The sequence below is a fragment of the Pristiophorus japonicus genome, chromosome 8 (genome assembly GCF_044704955.1).
Source record: "Pristiophorus japonicus isolate sPriJap1 chromosome 8, sPriJap1.hap1, whole genome shotgun sequence".
Taxonomy (NCBI): Eukaryota; Metazoa; Chordata; class Chondrichthyes; family Pristiophoridae; genus Pristiophorus; species Pristiophorus japonicus.
This window is the reverse complement of record NC_091984.1, coordinates 39,640,094-39,657,566: the sequence shown is the minus strand read 5'-3', so window position 1 is coordinate 39,657,566 and position 17,473 is coordinate 39,640,094.

The window sequence follows — 17,473 nt, the reverse complement described above, 5'->3', positions numbered from 1 at the left end:
GTCATTCTGTGATCTTCACTTTATTCCCAGGACTAAAGAGTGCTGATCCTGGGTGGGAGCTCCGCTTTTATACCTGGAAGCCCAGGTGAGGAGCTCACTCCCTGTGGTCAGGGTGTGCATTACAAGGGTACAGGTACAGTATGCATGAGTTACAGTTACATACCTATAGTCATTGCAAGATGGTGAATTACATGACATCACCTCCCCCCTTAGGTCTTTTAGTTTCAGAGGTTAAGTCTATCGGGTGGTCGACGCTCTCTCGTGGAGCGCCGCAGTTGTGGCTCTGGAGGCTGAGCCTCAGCAGGCGTCTCTGTCACTTGAGGTGATTCCGGCTTGTCCGGGCTGGCCGCAGGGACTGTGCATGCTGAGGGCTGTCTTTGTTGCTCGTGCGCTGGCAGTGGTGTGGGTGACATCTCATCATGCTCTTCTTCCGGTTCCTCCATGTCTGCACTGAACCTTGTCTTTACTTGGTCCAAGTGTTTGCGGCATATCTGCCCATTGCTTAGTTTGACCACCATGACTCTATTTCCTTCTTTGCCAATTACGGTGCCCTCAAGCCATTTGGGTCCCAAAGCATGGTTAAAAACAAATACCGGGTCATCTATTTCTATACACCTCCCCCTTGAGCCTCGATCAAGGAGCTCGATTTGGGACTGGCGCTTGCCTTCAACAATGTCTGCCAGGGCTGGGTGAATAAGTGATAGCCACGCCTTGAGCGTGCGTTTCATGAGGAGTTCCGCTGGTGGGACTCCCGTGAGCGAGTGTGGCTGGGACCTGTAGGCCAGCAGGAGGCGCGATAGGCGGTACTGAAGGGAGGGTCCTTGGATGTGTAGCATGCCCTGTTTTATGACTTGGACCGCCCGTTCCGCCTGGCCATTGGAAGCAGGCTTGAACGGCGCTGTCCGGACTTGCTTGATCCCATTGCCCGACATAAACTCCTGGAATTCATGACTGGTAAAACACGGGTCAGTATCGCTGACCAGGATGTCCGGCAAGCCGTGGGTCACAAAAACCGTACGCAGACTCTCCACAGTGATGGATGTCGTGCACGAGTTCAATATGATGCATTCGATCCATTTATGATGTATGATGTACTCGATCCACTTCGAGTATGCATCGACAACGATCAGGATCATTTTTCCCATGAACAGGCCCGCATAGTCCACGTGAATATGTGACCATGGCCTGGTGGGTCAGGGCCACGGGCTGAGTGGGGCCTCCCTGGGGGCATTGCCCAGCTGGGCACACGTCGTGCACCTGCGAACCCAGTGTTCCAGGTCTGAGTCAATCCCCAGCCACCATACATGTGACCGGGCAATGGCCTTCATTAACACGATGCCAGGGTGCTCGCTGTGGAGTTCCCCTGTGGAGTGATGAATGTTTCCCTTCCTTTCTGGGGCATGACTACCCGGCTGCCCCATAACAGGCAGTCGACTTGGACGGAGAGTTCATCCATCCGTCTCTGAAATGGCCTGACCTGTATGCGGGCGCCCAGTTCCCAGTCAGGACACATTTCTTTATCATGGATAGGAGGGGGTCCCTGTTGGTCCACAGTTTGATCTGGCGGGCTGTGATGGGGAGCCCGCAGTGGTAAAAGCCTCAACGGCCATGACCATCTCGGCGCTCTGCTCCGACGCCCCCTCTGTGGTGGCCAGTGGGAGCCTGCTGAGTGCTTCAGCTCAATTTTCGGTGCCTGGCCGGTGCCGTATGGTGTAGTCATACGCAGCCAGTGTGAGGGCCCATCGCTGTATGCGAGCTGACGCATTAGTGTTGACAGCCTTGCTGTCGGACAACAGGGATGTTAGCGGCTTGTGGTCCGTCTCTAGCTCGAACCGTCTATCGAAAAGGTACTGGTGCATCTTTTTCATACCGTACACACACGCGAGTGCCTCCTTCTCGACCATGCCGTATCCACGCTCTGCCTGGGAGAGCGACTTGGAGGCGTAAGCCACCGGCTGGAGTCGGCCGTCATCGTTACCCTGCTGCAAAACACACCCAACCCCATAAGATGATGCATCCCGTGTTAAAACCAGTTTTTTACAGGGGTCATACAAAGTCAACAGTTTGTTGGAACACAGCAGGTTCCTCGCCTTATTGACAATCTTGACAATCCCCCCAAGACCATTCACAACCTTTACGGAGGAGCATGTGTAACGGCTCCAACAATGTGCTTAAGTTCGGCAGGAAGTTCCCAAAATAGTTCAAGAGTCCCAGGAATGATCGCACCTCTGACGTGTTGCCGGGCCTGGGCACCCGGCGAATCGCCTCAGCTTTTGATTCAGTGGGCCGGATCCTGTCTACGGCAACCCTCCTGCCCAGGAACTTGACCTCTGGGGCCAAAAACACGCACTTGGCCTTTTTCAGCGGCAGGCCTACCCGTTCCAATCGGCGTAGCACCTCCTCCAGGTTGCGGAGGTGTTCCTCAGTGTCTCGACCCATTATAAGGATGTCGTCTTGGAACACGATCGTTCCAGGGATGGACTTGAGCAAGCTTTCCATGTTTCGCTGAAAGATAGCCGCTGCCGAACGAACGCCAAATGGGCACCTGTTGTAAACAAATAATCCTTTGTGTGTCGTGATGGTGGTCAGAAACTTGGATTCTTCAGCCAGTTCCTGAGTCATGTAGGCCGAAGTGAGTTCCAACTTCGTGAACAGCTTACCACCTGCCAGCGTGGCAAAAAGGTCCTCCACTCTCGGGAGCGGGTATTGGTCTTGCAGCGACACTCGGTTGATGGTGGCTTTGTAGTCGCCACAAATCCTGACTGAGCCATCTGCTTTGAGGACAGGAACAAAGGGACTTGCCCAGTCACTGAATTCAACGGGCGAAATTATGCTCTCTCTGAGCAGCCTGTCCAGTTCACTTTCAATTTTTTCACACATCACGTACGGCACCGCTCTGGCTTTGTGGTGCACTGGTCTGGCGTCCGGATTGATGTGTATCACTATTTTCGTGCCCTTAAACGTTCCGACACCGGGTTGAAAGAGTGACTCGAATTTTTGCAATACCTGCGAGCATGAACTTTGCTCCATGGCTGAAATGGCGTGCACATCCCCCCATTTCCAATTCATTTCAGCTAGCCAACTCCTCCCCAAGAGCGCGGGGCCATTTCCCGGAACAATCCAGAATGGCAGCCGGTTCTGTGATCCATTATACGTTACCACCAAGTTTGCACTGCCCAGCACTGGGATGATCTCTTTGGTGTACGTACGTAGCTGCGTCTCAATGTGTTCCAATTTGGGCCTGCTAGCTCCGTGTGGCCATAGTTTCTCAAATTGTTGGGTGCTCATGAGTGACTGGCTAGCTCCGGTATCCAGCTCCATGTGCACCGGGATGCCATTCAGTAAGACTTTCATCATCATGGGTGGCATTTTGGTTTATGAGCTGTGGACATCAGCCACATGAACTCCCTGAACTTCAGCATCAATGATTGTTCCCCAGGCCTCATCCTGCATTTCAGACCCCTCGTCTGGTTCGTCTGTCTCGCAGACTAGCCTCGCTACTGCCTTTTTGCACATCCTGGCCAGGTGTCCCTTGACATTACAAATCCTACAGGTGTAAAGTTGGAACCTGCAGATTGTTGCAGTGTGTCTGCTCCCACATCTCCAACATGAGCTGAGATTGCTGTTAACAAAAGGGCTATTCCCAGGCATTCCTCTCTGATGGCTCGTTTGGCTGTTTCTAAGCACTCTGATGGGGGATGTTAACTGTCCCATCACAGGATGTATTGTTCCTCGTGATGGCGTGAATTGGCAATCCCCTTTCCATTGGCCCTGTTGCTAGGAGCTTGTTGCTACCTGGGTAGTGTCGAATTGCCCTTGCCTGCCTGCCTGGACGGTGTCGAATTGCCCTTGCTTGCCTGGGGGGTCTGTGTCATTTTTATAACATTGATTCCCTGGTTCAATGCAACTTTAAAACCAGGGCTGTGTGCGTAAATTAGCTTGGTCTCCTCTTCTCCTTCCATAAAGGTCTGAGCTATCAACGCTGCCCCTTCTAAAGTCAAATCCTTAGTCTTTATGAGCTTCCTGAAAATGTCGGCATGATTAATGCTCTCGATGAAAAAGTCCCTTAACATCTCCCCCCTGCAGGCATCGGAGAACTTACAGAGATTGGCCAAATGCTGCAGTTCCACCATGATGTCAGAGATATTTTGACCCTCCCGACGCCGGTGAGAGTAGAACCGGTGCCGGACCATGTGTACGCTACTTGCCGGCTTGAGATGCTCACTGATCAGCTGGCTGAGCTCTTCGAAGGACTTGTCCACCGGCTTTTGGGGTGCGAGTAGGTCTTTCATTAGCACATACGTCTGTGGACCACAGCTGGTCAGTCGATGCGCCCTCCGCTTGTCAGCCGCTGCCTCTTCCAGCCAATCCTTTGTGACAAAGCTCTGCTGGAGTCTTTCCACAAAGTCATCCCAGTCCTCACCCACACAGTAATGTTCCTCTGTGCCACCGGTGGCCATCCTCGTGGTTCGGTGATTTCCGTTTCTCGTCGCCAGATGTTGTGTCTCTGCACCTTGTTACAAACTCACATGAGGCATGGATATATCAGACACGGTCACTCTGTAACCTTCACTTTATTCCCAGGACTAATAAGTGCTGATCCTGGGTGGGTGCATTACAAGGGTACAGGTACAGTATGCATGAGTTACAGTTACATACTTATAGTCATTGCAAGATGGTGAAATACATGACAGTTAATGGGTACTGTTCTCCTCTCCTTCAAATCTGCCAACATCACTCCTCTTCTCAAAAAAGTCCTTGATCCCTCTGTCCTTGAAAACTACCGCCCCATCTCCAACCTGCCTTTCCTCTCCAAGGTTCTTGAATGTGTTGTTGCCTCAAAAATCCGTGCCCATCTTTCCTGGAACTCCATCTTTGAATTCCTCCAATGAGGTTTCTGCCCCGCCACAGTACCAAAAAGGCTCTTATCAAAGTCACGAATGACATCCTCTGTGAGTGATAGTAGTAAACTATCCCTCCTCATTGTTCTTGCCCTGTCAGCCTTTGACACTGTTGACCACTCCATCTTTCTCTAATGTCTCTCTGATCTGACATCCAGCTGGGTGGGCCAGGACTCACCTGGTTCCATTCTTATTTATCTAATCATAACCAGGCATTCACCTGCAGTGGCTTCTCTACCCACTCCTGCATCGTTACCTCTTCTGTCCCCCAAAGATCAATCCTTGTTCCCTTTCAATTTCTTCACTACCTGTTGCCCCTCGGCGACACCACCCAAAATCACAGCACTCTAAAAATTGGTTTGCCCGTGAAAACGGGCACGGGGATCATGATGCGCGATCAACACATGTCCGTACAGAGGAATGTAGGCAGAACGTGAATTTCATGCTGGCTGCTCATTTCCATGATTGTGGCATTCAGTCCAGTGCTGCCCGGGTGAACGTTACTCTGAGGCTAGCACCCCTTAAAGCTAATCTGCATGACTTAAAGGCAGTCTGCACCTCTTAAAGAGGAGGTTCATTCTGCCTGCATTGAACTGGCCTTGGAAGATGGTGAACAACAATTAATGATGGCACACAGCAAGCACCAAGGTTCTCAGCTGCAGCACTGGAGGCCTTGGTACAGGAGGTGGATAGGAGGGGAGAGGTCCTTTTTTGAATAGGGGGCCAGAAGGCAACAGTGTAAAGAGCAGTGGGAGCAGATATCCACTGTGGTGAATGCCAGCAGTATAGCCCCGAGGACCTGCACGCTGTGCAGGAAGAAGTTTAATGACCTCACATGAGTGGTCAAGGTCAGTGATTCATCTTCAAATGTCATATCCCACCATCTGTACCACAAGCCTCACAAACTGTTCAATGCGGCACACCCCCATGAATCACCTACCAACTATCTCTACCAAACATGACTCATACCTCACATTCATAGCTTCATCTCACCCTCACACACTTACCACTGCTGCAAGCTTCACACGCACATCTCACAGCTTGCACACAGTGGCAGCTATTCAACTATGATAGGCACATCACCCAAACACATTGCACCACACTCACTGACACACAAGTTAGCACATAACCAATGCCAGCAGCACCTAACCGACGGGGGACAGGATGTCTGCATAACCTCACCTCCATGGAGGAGATGGTGCTGGCCATTCTTGGGTGGGGCATCGCTGAGCCCGTGGCCGGTGGCGGGGCTGAAAGAATACAAGGTGTCTGCATCCTCATACGTAATCCTCCTTCTCACATCTCACTTCCCCCTCATCCCACAATGTCTTCTGATTTACAAGCTGCACATGGTGTACACATGCACCTGTTGCTTTCTCTCCCCTCCCCTCATCACAACCCTACCCTTGTGCCTTTCTCACTTCAGAGACCCAAGAAATCCAACCTGCCCAGTCAGTGGTGCAAGAAGAAGAGGGAGAGGTGAGTGATGATGAAGAGGCAACACCATCACTCGATCTGACACTCGCAGCCACCAACTCAGATACTGGCACTGTGTGCATTTAAAGGGTAGCTTAGAGGCAGAATTGCACGTGGTGAGTCACTGGGCATGTGTAGGCTGCAACCAGGGCAGGGGGAAAGGGTTGCGCAGGTGCCAGCTCCCCCGAGGGCAAGGACGCACATGGGTTCTGCCGCAGAGATGAGGCCTTCGATGAGGCAGCCTACAGAAGAAAGCTGATGGGTATGCTTGGTGTATTGGCAGGCCTGCCGGAAAGCCTGAGTGCAATGTCAAGGAGCATGGAGGAGTCCGGCACTAACCTCGCACAGGGCTTTGCCATTAGAGCACGTGGACCCAACCGTGATGCAGCATCTGATGGCCGATGTCTCAGCTTCCATTGGAGCATAAGCAGAAGCCCCCCAATATCTGAGTGCTGCAATGGAAGCTCAGACTTCTGTCATGCAACTCAGACTGTTACCAGCATGGCTGCAACAGATGGCTAGGAATGCTGAGGCACCGCACCGGGGGAGTGGCAGTGATTTCATGGAGCAAGAATCTGTTGTCCTCTCTCAGGATTACAGCATTCATCCTCCCCCACTGCCACTTTGCCAATGCCTTTGCCGTTGCCTGTCAGCCAGACCACCCAGACTCTGCTGCTCATGCTGAGGTGGTGCAGTCCACAGCCGAGCCTGCTAGGCCTAGAGGTGCTTGAGGTCATCCTGCAAGGCCATCCATAATCTCCCCCACGGAAAGTCAGCAGCCTTCCACCAGCCATGCTGCAGCCACTCATGTCGTCGGAGCACTAGGAGAGGCAAAGGCACACGTAAGGGAATACACAAGAGTGATTAGTTGCCTTTGTGATGTAATATTGGATAGATTGATGTATAAAGTTGGATTGTAATGTTTCTTTTGTGGTGGCTTTTTTTTCAACGTTGTGGCCAAGAGGATGCTGTGATGTTTTGTGACAGAGTGAAGGTAAGGTGTCAGACTAGTGTCGAATGGGGAATTGGGGTTGTGTTCGCTCGTATCACATTCGGATGAATCGATTACGGACAGCCCAAGCAGAAAGTAGCTGTCTGGATTGCCTCCTCCTTTACAATTCCCTCCTCCTCCTCTTCCTGCTCCTCATTCTCCTCATCCTCCTGCTGCTCCTCCTCAGCTGGTTGCCATACACCTAGTGGCAAGGGCTGTGCCCTCATGATGGCGAGGTTGTGGAGCATGCAGCAGACCACAACGAATCATGAGGCACGCTCTGGTGAGAACTGCAGGGCGGCTCCAGAATGGTCCAGACAGCGGAAGCATTGTTTAAGGACGCCAATGGTCTGCTCTATCAGATTCCATGTGGCAACATGGCTCTCATTGTGCGCATGCTGCCCATGTGTGGTTGGGTTGCGCAGCGAGCCATGAACCAGGCGATCAGCGGATAGCCCTTGTCGCCCAGGTGGTTCTAAGACCGAGAGAACAATGGACTGGCGCAGAATGAAAGCATCATAACAGCTGCCAGGATGCCGGGCATTCACCATCATGATGTGCTGAGCATGGTCGCATACCAACTGCACATTCAGCTACTGTTAACCTTTGCGGTTGCGGTACATCTCAGGATCGATATGCGGCGCCCTCAAAGCCATGTGCGTGCAGTCGATGGCACCCTGCACCATGGGGACGCCCGCTATCCTGGCAAAGCCACGAGCATGCTCTGTCTGCTTCTCTCTGGACATAGAGAAGATAATGAAGTCCCCTCTCCTGACATAAAGAGTGTGTGTCTCCTCACTTACGCAGCAGTGGGCGGTGAACTGGGTGATGTTACATGGAAGGATCCCGAAGCAAAGAATTTCAGGGGCAGCGCTGTCCTTGCCCTGGAGTGAGGCTGCAGATCTATTTGCAAGAGGTGGAAGAATTCTGTGAGCACCTCCTTCGTAAAGCACAGACGTCTCACACACTGCTCCTGGCTCAGGATGAGATAAGAGAATTTCTCTCGGAATACCCTTGGATGGTAAGGTCTCCTGTGGAGAGCCCTTCTCCTCCTCCTCCTCCTCCCTGCTCTATGAGCAGTTTGTCCTCTTCACTGCCTCTGCTCCATCTTCTTGTCATGCTGCAGGCCAAGGGGGATGACAACTAGAGCACCCATGATTGGGACCAAGTGGTCTGACCAGAATACAGAGTCAGAAGCAAGGCCTTCTCTACTGGCAGCACCGCTCCCTGTCACCTCATCAACTTTAAACAACTCTGGAAAGCTCCAAACACTTTCACAAACTTACATAGAGCCAGTAGAAATTAATCAGCAACTAACTTGTAAGTAGATGATGATCTCTTTAAATATCGCTGGTGGGGGGGGGGGGGGGGGGGGGGGCGGTCCTTGCTGTTGCTGAAGGCATGTTTAGCTGTGCAAGGTTAATACAGGGCATTAGTTGAAGCATTGAGGACAAAAATGGCAGTACTGGCATCGAGTCAAAGTTACATGCTGATTGATGTCACGATCTGCCTACTCTACATACTTCTGGCGAGCGTCCCTAGAGTCAAGGCTAACGCCATTATTAAGATGCCATCCGGTGCTGTAGGCACCAGAAGTGTGCACGCGCGGTGTGGATGGCATTTTTGTCAAAAAACGGCGCTCGTAAGGCCAAAAAATTGGGCTCTAAGGAGACGAATTTTTCACCTATTTTCAGTTTCCAGACATACGCTGGTGACACACAGCTTTATCTCACCACCACCTATCTCGACCCGTCCACTATCTCTTCCTGCTCCCACATTGTTACCTCTAGTGTCCCCCAAGGATCCATCCTTGGCCCCCTCCTATTCTCAGCTACATGTTTCCCCTCAGCGACATCATTCGAAAACACAATGTCAGTTTCCACATCTACGCTGATGACACCCAACTCTACCTCACTACCACTTCTCTGGACCCCTCCACGCTCTCTAAATTGTCAGACTGCTTGTCCAACTGGATGAGTAGAAATTTCCTCCAACTAAATATTGGAGAGACCGAAGCTATTGCGACCAAAATTCAGGGCCCGGATAAGGCCCGTTACCGCCGTTTTGTGGCGGCCATGCGGCGGAATCAAGTGGCCGCCGCGTTGCTTTCCATTGGCCGCTACAACCCAAATTCAGCTCGGGGACTTTTCTGCCGGGCCCCACTTGCGCCCCGCTGCTGCCAACCGCCCAAGTGCATCATCAAAGCGCGCACCGCCGCTCTCCCACACCTCCATCCTATTTCACGCGAAATTTACCTCAGAAAATCGTTGAACCGCCATGCGGTGCCCGCAACACCTTTTTCTAACGGTGCACCTTGTTTTGTGTGTGTGAGCCATGGCAGCGCGGCGGCCCTTCAAGGGGACGGCGCACTGTCGCGGTCGCCATGTTTTTTTTTGCCGGCCGACTTCCCGATCGTCTGGACAATTATGCCCCTGAGTTCGGCTGAGCCGCCAACAGGCAGCCTGGCACCCTCTCTTGGGTGCCAGGCCGCTGGCCCAGCTGAAACCCTCCCTGATGGCCCTTTGGTTGAACCTAAAAGAACGCTGCTTCTCTCCCCTTTAAATGAGGGGACAGACATGGTGACGCACACACGCACTGATGTCACCACCGCTCCGCCGCTGATTGACAGTGGTGGAGACTCCGTCCCGCCCCCACTTCTGCCCCTCAGCAGCATTTACCGCTGCCCTTCCACCCCCATTATGACCGGCGTCCGGTCCGATCCGAAAGAAACGTCAAAGAGAAGAAAATTGATCGAGAGCCCGCATCATCGCACCTGACAGTAAAAACATTTTAAAAAAGATAGGTGCGCCATTGACCCCGTTGTCTTCGGTCCCCGCCACAAGCTCTGTTCCCTAGCCACCAACTCCATTTCTTTCTGGGGCAACTCTGTGAGGCTGAACCAGACTGTTTGCAAACCTGGTGTCAAATTTGACCCCGAGATGAACTTATGACCACATATCCGCAGCATAATTAAGACTGCCGATTTCCACCTCCAGAACAGCACCCGATTTCTCCCTGCCTCAGCTTATCGGCTGTTGAAACCCTCATCCATGCCTTTGTTGTCTCCATACTTGACTATTCCAATGCACACCTGGTCAGCCTCCCACATTTTACCCTCCGTAAACTTTGAGGTCATCCAAAACACCACTGCCCGTGTCATCCTTGTATTGAAATCCCTCCATGGCCTCGCTGCTCTTTATCTCTGTAATCTCCTCGAGCACCACAACCCCTGAGATATCTACGCTCCTCTAATTCTGCCCTCTTGAGCTTCCCTGATTCTAATCGCTCAAGCATTAGTGGCTGTGTTTTCTGTTGCCTAGGCCCTAAGCTCCGTAATTCACTCCCTAAACCTCTCTGTCTCTCCACCTCACTTTCCTCCTTTAAGACTCTCCTTAAAACCTACCTTTATAACCAAGCTTTTGGTCATCTGCCCTAATTTCTCCTTATATGGCTCGGTGTTAAATTTTTTGTCTTATAATACTCCTATGAAACAAAATGCCTTGACACATTTTACTACGTTAAAGGCGCTATATAAATACAAGTTGTTGTTGTTGTTGCTTTCTGAATAAAACTATTTTGTCATACCACTTATCTGAAATCATCTTTCCTTCTTCCACAAAAGCAAAATATTGTAGATGCTGGAAATACCCAGCCTCTGCACTTGCTTTAAACCTGTTATTCCGCTAGCTTTTTCCACTTCTGATGAAAGGCCGTTGACCTGAAACATTAACTCTGTTTCTCTCTCCACAGATGTTGCCTGACCTGTTGAATGTTTCCAGCATTTTCTGTTTTTATTTCATCTTTCCTTCTTTGTCATTCTCACCAATATTCTCGCCCTCCGTCATCGCCTAAAGGTCCCTGTTAAGGTACAGTTCCGTGGCCATTGGTTGTCTTCTGGTACCTTGTACAAGTAGTTGCTCTTCATTTGCCAGTGTTTAGACAGTGAGTGCTGTCTGGCTAGCTATGTGACAGGGGTATCACAGCGAAGCTGATTTTTGTCTTAACCTGACATCCACTCGTGTGCACTTCCAACAGGAATCACTGGACAGCTTTCAGGAGCAGGAAACCTTCCCTGATCCAGGTGTGGTAAGGCCAGCTGTGGCACTCAGCTAATGTAAGACAGATCAAGGATCACACTGGCATGTCTCCAATCTGGATGATTTAGTTGCTGATTGCCTTGACCAGCTGAACCACTCGGAGAGCCCTCTGAAGATTCTTTACTGGTTGCCACTTGATTACAGAGCTATAAGCAGACTTTTATGTATGTAACTATGTAATACTTGCCACCAGAGGGCGCAACTGTTGGAGTCCTAATGGTCACCTACACACACGTGCAGGGCCAGTATAAAAGGTTGGCTGCCATGTTGTTTAGGCACTCTGGAGTTGTAATAAAGAAGACTAAGGTCACACTAAGTTTAGCTCACAATACTCAGCCTCGTGGAGTTCTTCTATACACAACAATTGGTGACGAGTAACAGAATACGAACCTTCATGCAACCATGGCTGCCGTTGGAATATTAGAGAGATTTGTAGAGGGTAATGATTGGGAAGCCTTCATCAAACGTCTCGACCAGTACTACGTGGCCAACGAACTGGAAGGAGTCATTAACCGCGGCCAAGCGCAGGGCGGTTCTCCTCACCGTCTGTGGGCCTAAAATATACAACCACAACAAGAATCTGCTCGCACTGACAAAACCAATGGAGAAGGAATATACAGAGTTGTGCATGCTGATTTGGGACCACCTCAAACTGAAGGAGAGTATCCTCATGGCCAGGTATCGTTTTTACACACACCATCGCTCCGGGGGCCAGGACGTGGCGGATTATGTCGCCGACCTGAGATACCTCGCTGGACCTTGCGATTTTGGAGCTGCGTTGGGGCAAATGCTGTGGGACTTTTTCATGCTGGGCATCAGCCACGAGGTCACTCTTCGAAAGCTGCTGGCTGCCGAAACCCTAGACCTGAGCAGGGCCATCGCGATCGCCCAGACATGCATGGTTACGGACGATAACACCAAACAGAGATCTTCTCAACATCTAAGCTCACCGGCAAGTACTGTGCATAAAATGTCGTCGCTAGCAGGCCGAACTGCATATGGCAGGGCCTATATGGCTGCAAGACCTGTAATGACTCAGAGTCTGCCATCGGGGGTGAATATGAATCCATTAGCACCGTATTGGCGCTGCGGGGGTAATCATCGGCCCCATCAATGTCGATTCAAGCACTACGTGTGCAAAGGCTGCGCAACAATGGGGCACCTCCAGCGAATGTGCAACCGTGCTGCGACATACCACGTGGCAGAGGATGATCGATCCGGCGCGGATCACGCAGCACAGGCAACTCAACCCAAGGAAGAAGTGTATGGGGTACATACCTTCACCACAAAGAGCCCTCCCATAATGCTGAAAGTCAAATTAAATGGAGTTCCAGTATCCAGTATAATGAGAAACTGTGGGGCAATAAAGCACAAAGACCCAAACTGAGCCCGATTAATGCAAAGCTGCGAACCTACACCAAAGAGCTCATACCAGTCATTGGAAGTGCGGCAGTGAAGATATCGTATGATGGAGCTGTGCATGACCTATCATTGTGGATTGTTCCAGGCAATGGCCCAACGCTGTTCGGCAGAAGCTGGCTAGAAAAGATTAAATGGAATTGGAATGACATCAAAGCACTATCTTCAGTGGGTTATGCCTTGTGTGCTCAAATGCTGAGCAAGTTTCCCTTGCTATTCGAACCAGGCATCGGCAGCTACACAGGCGCCAAGGTACAGATCCATCTAGGCCCCGATGCACGGCCCGTCCATCACAAGGCTCGGTCAGTTCCATACATGATGAGGGAGAAAGTCGAGATCGAACTGGACAGACTCCAACGCGAAGGAATCATATCGCCAGTCGAATTCAACGAGTGGGCCAGTCCAATTGTTTTGATGTTGAAAAGCGATGGCATGGGCAGAATCTGCGGAGACTACAAGGTAATGATTAACCGAGTCTCACTACAGGACCAGTAACCGCTGCCCAAGGCGGATGACCTGTTCACAATGTTAGTGGGGGGGAAGTCGTTCACCAAGTTGGACCTAACCTCCACCTACATGACACAGAAGCTGGCTGAATCTTCAAAAAGACTGATGTGCATCAACACACACAAAGGGTTGTTTATATGCCACAGGTGCCCTTTCGGGATTTGCTTGGCCGCTGCCATTTTCCAGAGAAACAAGGAGAGTTTGCTGAAATCTGTTCCGCGCATCTTTGTGTTTCAAGCCGACATCCTGATCACCGGTCGTGACACCATCGAAAATCTACACAACCTGGAAGAGGTTCTAAGTCGCCTAGACAGAGTGGGACTCAGCTGAAATGCTCCAAGTGTGTTTTCCTGGCGCCAGAAGTCGAATTTTTGGGGAGAAAGATTGTAGCAGACGGCAGCAGGCCCACGGACTCAAAGACAGAGGCAATCAAGAATGCACCCAAACCACAGAATGTGACAGAACTGCGTTTGTTTCTGGGACTCCTCAACTATTTCGATAACTTTCTACCCTGGTTGAGCACATTGTTAGAGTCTTTACACATGTTACTACGTAAGCGTGATGACTGGGTTTGGGCAAATCTCAAGACACAGCCTTTGAGAAGGCCAGGAACTTGCTATGTTCAAATAAGTTACTTGTACACGATGACCCATGTAAACATTTAGTGCTAGTTTGTGACGCCTCATCGTACGGGGTCAGCTGTGTATTACAGCAAGCCAATGTATCGGGTAACCTCCAACCGGTTGCATACGCGTCTAGAAGTCTGTCTAAAGGCTGAGAGACCCAATAGTAGTCGAGAAAGAGGAGTTAGCATAGAAACACAGAAACATAGAAAATAGGTGCAGGAGTAGGCCATTCGACCCTTCGAGCCTGCACCACCATTCAATAAAATCATGGCTGATCATTCCCTCAGTACCCCTTTCCTGCTTTCTCTCCATACACCTTGATCCCCTTAGCTGTAAGGGCCATATCTAACTCCCTCTTGAATATATCCAATGAACTGGCATCAACAACTCTCTGCGGCAGGGAATTCCACAGGGTAACAATGCTCTGAGTGAAGAAGTTTCTCCTCATCTCAGTCCTAAATGACCTACCCATTATCCTAAGACTGTGTCCCCTGGTTCTGGACTTCCTCAACATCGGGAACATTCTACCCGCATCTAACCTGTCCCGTCACGTCAGAATCTTGTATGTTTCTATGAGATCCCCTCTCATCCTTCTAAACTCCAATGTATAAAGGCCCAGTTGATCCAGTTTCTCTTCATATGTCAGTCCTGCCATCCCGGGAATCAGTCTGGTGAACCTTCGCTGCACTCCCTCAATAGCAAGAACGTCCTTCCTCAGATTAGGAGACCAAAACTGAACACAATATTCCAGGTGAGGCCTTACGAAGGCCCTATACAACTGCAGTACGACCTCCCTGCTCCTATACTCAAATCCCCTAGCTATGAAGGCCAACACACCATTTGCCTTCTTCACCGCCTGCTGTCCCTGTATGCCAACTTTCAATGACTGATGAACCATGACACCCAGGTCTCGTTGCACCTCCCCTTTTCCTAATCTGTCGCCATTCAGATAATATTCTGTCTTCGCGTTTTTGCCCCCAAAGTGGATAACCTCACATTTATCCACATTATACTGCATCTGCCATGCATTTGCCCACTCACCTAATCTGTCCAAGTCACCCAGCAGCCTCCTAGCGTCCTCCTCAAAGCTCACACCACCACTCAGTTTAGTGTCATCTGTAAACTTGGAGATATTATACTCAATTACTTCATCTAAATCATTGATGTATATTGTAAAGAGCTGGGGTCCCAGCACTGAGCGCTGTGGCACCCCACTAGTCACTGCCTGCCATTCTGAAAAGGACCCATTTATCCCGACTCTCTGCTTCCTGTCTGTAAAACCAGGTCTCTATATCCATGTCAGTATATTACCTCAAATACCATGTGCTTTGATTTTGCACACCAATCTCTTGTGTGGGACCTTGTCAAAAGCCTTTTGAAAGTCCAAATATACCACATCCACTTGTTCTCCCTTGTCCACTCTGCTAGTTACATCCTCAAAAAATTCCAGAAGATTTGTCAAGCATGATTTTCCCTTCATAAATCCGTGCTGACTTGGACCGATCCTGTCACTGATTTACAAATGAACTGCTATTTCATCCTTAATAATTGATTCCAACATTTTCCACACTACTGATGTCAGGCTAACCAGTCTATAATTACCAGCTTTCTCTTTCCCTCCCTTTTTAAAAAGTGGTGTTACATTAGGTACCCTCCAGTCCATCGGAACTGATCCAGAGTCGATAGACTGTTGGAAAATGATCACCAATGCATCCACTATTTCTAGGGCCACTTCCTTAAGTACTCTGGGATGCAGACTACCAGGCCCCGGGGATTTATCGGCCTTTGATCCCATCAATTTCCCTAACACAATTTCCCGCCTAATAAGGATATCCTTCAGTTCCTCCTTCTCACTAGACCCTCGGTCCCCTCATACTTCCGGAAGGTTATTTGTGTCTTCCTTCGTGAAGACGGAACCAAAGTATTTGTTCAATTGGTCTGCCATTTCTTTGTTCCTCATTATAAATTCACCTGAATCCGACTGTAAGGGATCTACGTTTGTCTTCACTAAACTTTTTCTCTTCACATATCTATAGAAGCTTTTGCAGTCAGTTTTTATGTTCCCGGCAAGCATGTGTATATGGGGTTAAGAAAATGCACCAATACCTATTTGGACTTCGGTTTAAGCTTGAAACTGCCCACAAGCCGCTCATTTCGCTGTTTTCAGAGAGCAAAGGTAATGCTTCGTCCAGCATCCAAAGATGGGCACTAACATTATCCACTTATGACTATGTTATCCACCACAGATCAGGCAATGAAAACTGTGCCGATGCTCTCAACCGGCTACCATTACTCACCACTGGGGTTGAAATGGTGTCGCCTGCAGACTTGCTACTGGTCATGGATGCTTTTGAGAGCGGGGGGTCACCCATCACAGCTCTCCAGATCAGTACTGGACCAGCCAGGACCTTGTGCTATCATTAGTGAAGAGTTGCATCCTAAATGGGAATTAGTCGGCTGTTCCCGGGAAAATGCAAGATAAAATTAAGCTGTTTCACCGACGCAAAGATGAAATGTCCATCCAGTCGAATCGTCTCTTATGGGGTAATCGCGTGGTTTTGCCAAAAAAAGGCAGGGAAACGTTTTTACGTGACCTACACAGTACCCACCCAGGCATTGTCATGATGAAGGCAATTGCCAGGTCGCATGTTTGGTGGCCCGGCATTGACTCGGACTTGGAGTCATGCGTGCATCAGTGCAACACTTGCTCGCAACTGAGCAATGCACCAAGGGAGGCTCCACTGAGTCTGTGGTCATGGCCCTCCAAACTGTGGTCCAGAATCCACATAGATTTTGCCGGCCCCTTTCTAGGAAAGGTGTTTTTAGTAGTTGTGGACGCTTACTCCAAATGGATTGAATGCGTAATCATGTCATCCAGCACGTCCGCAGTCACCATTGAAAGCCTCCGGGCCATGTTCGCCACCCATGGCTTGCCCAACATCCTTGTCAGTGACAATGGACCGTGTTTCGCAAGCTCGGCATTCAACTAGTTTATTACTAGCAATGGCATCAAGCATGTCAGGTCTGCTCCATTTAAGCCCGCATCTAACGGTCAAGCAGAGCAGGCAGTCCAAACAATCAAGCAGAGCATGAAATGCGTGATGGATGGCTCCCTGCAGAGACGCCTGTCTTGCATTCTGCTCAGTTAACGGACGCGACACCACTTGCTTACCGGGGCTCCCCCGGCAGAATTGTTAATGAAGAGAGCCCTCAAAACCAGGCTCTCCCTAGTCCACCCAGATCTTAATGATCGCGTGGAAACCCGGCGACACTGGCAGAACATGTACCACGATCACGCGGCTGTTTCATGTGACATTGATGTTAACGAACCTGTGTTTGTCCTGAATTATGGTCATGGTCCCAAGTGGGTTGCTGGCACTGTTTTAGCCAAGGAGAGGAATAGGGTGTTTATAATCAAACTGTTAAATGGCCAAATGTGCAGAAAGCATTTAGATC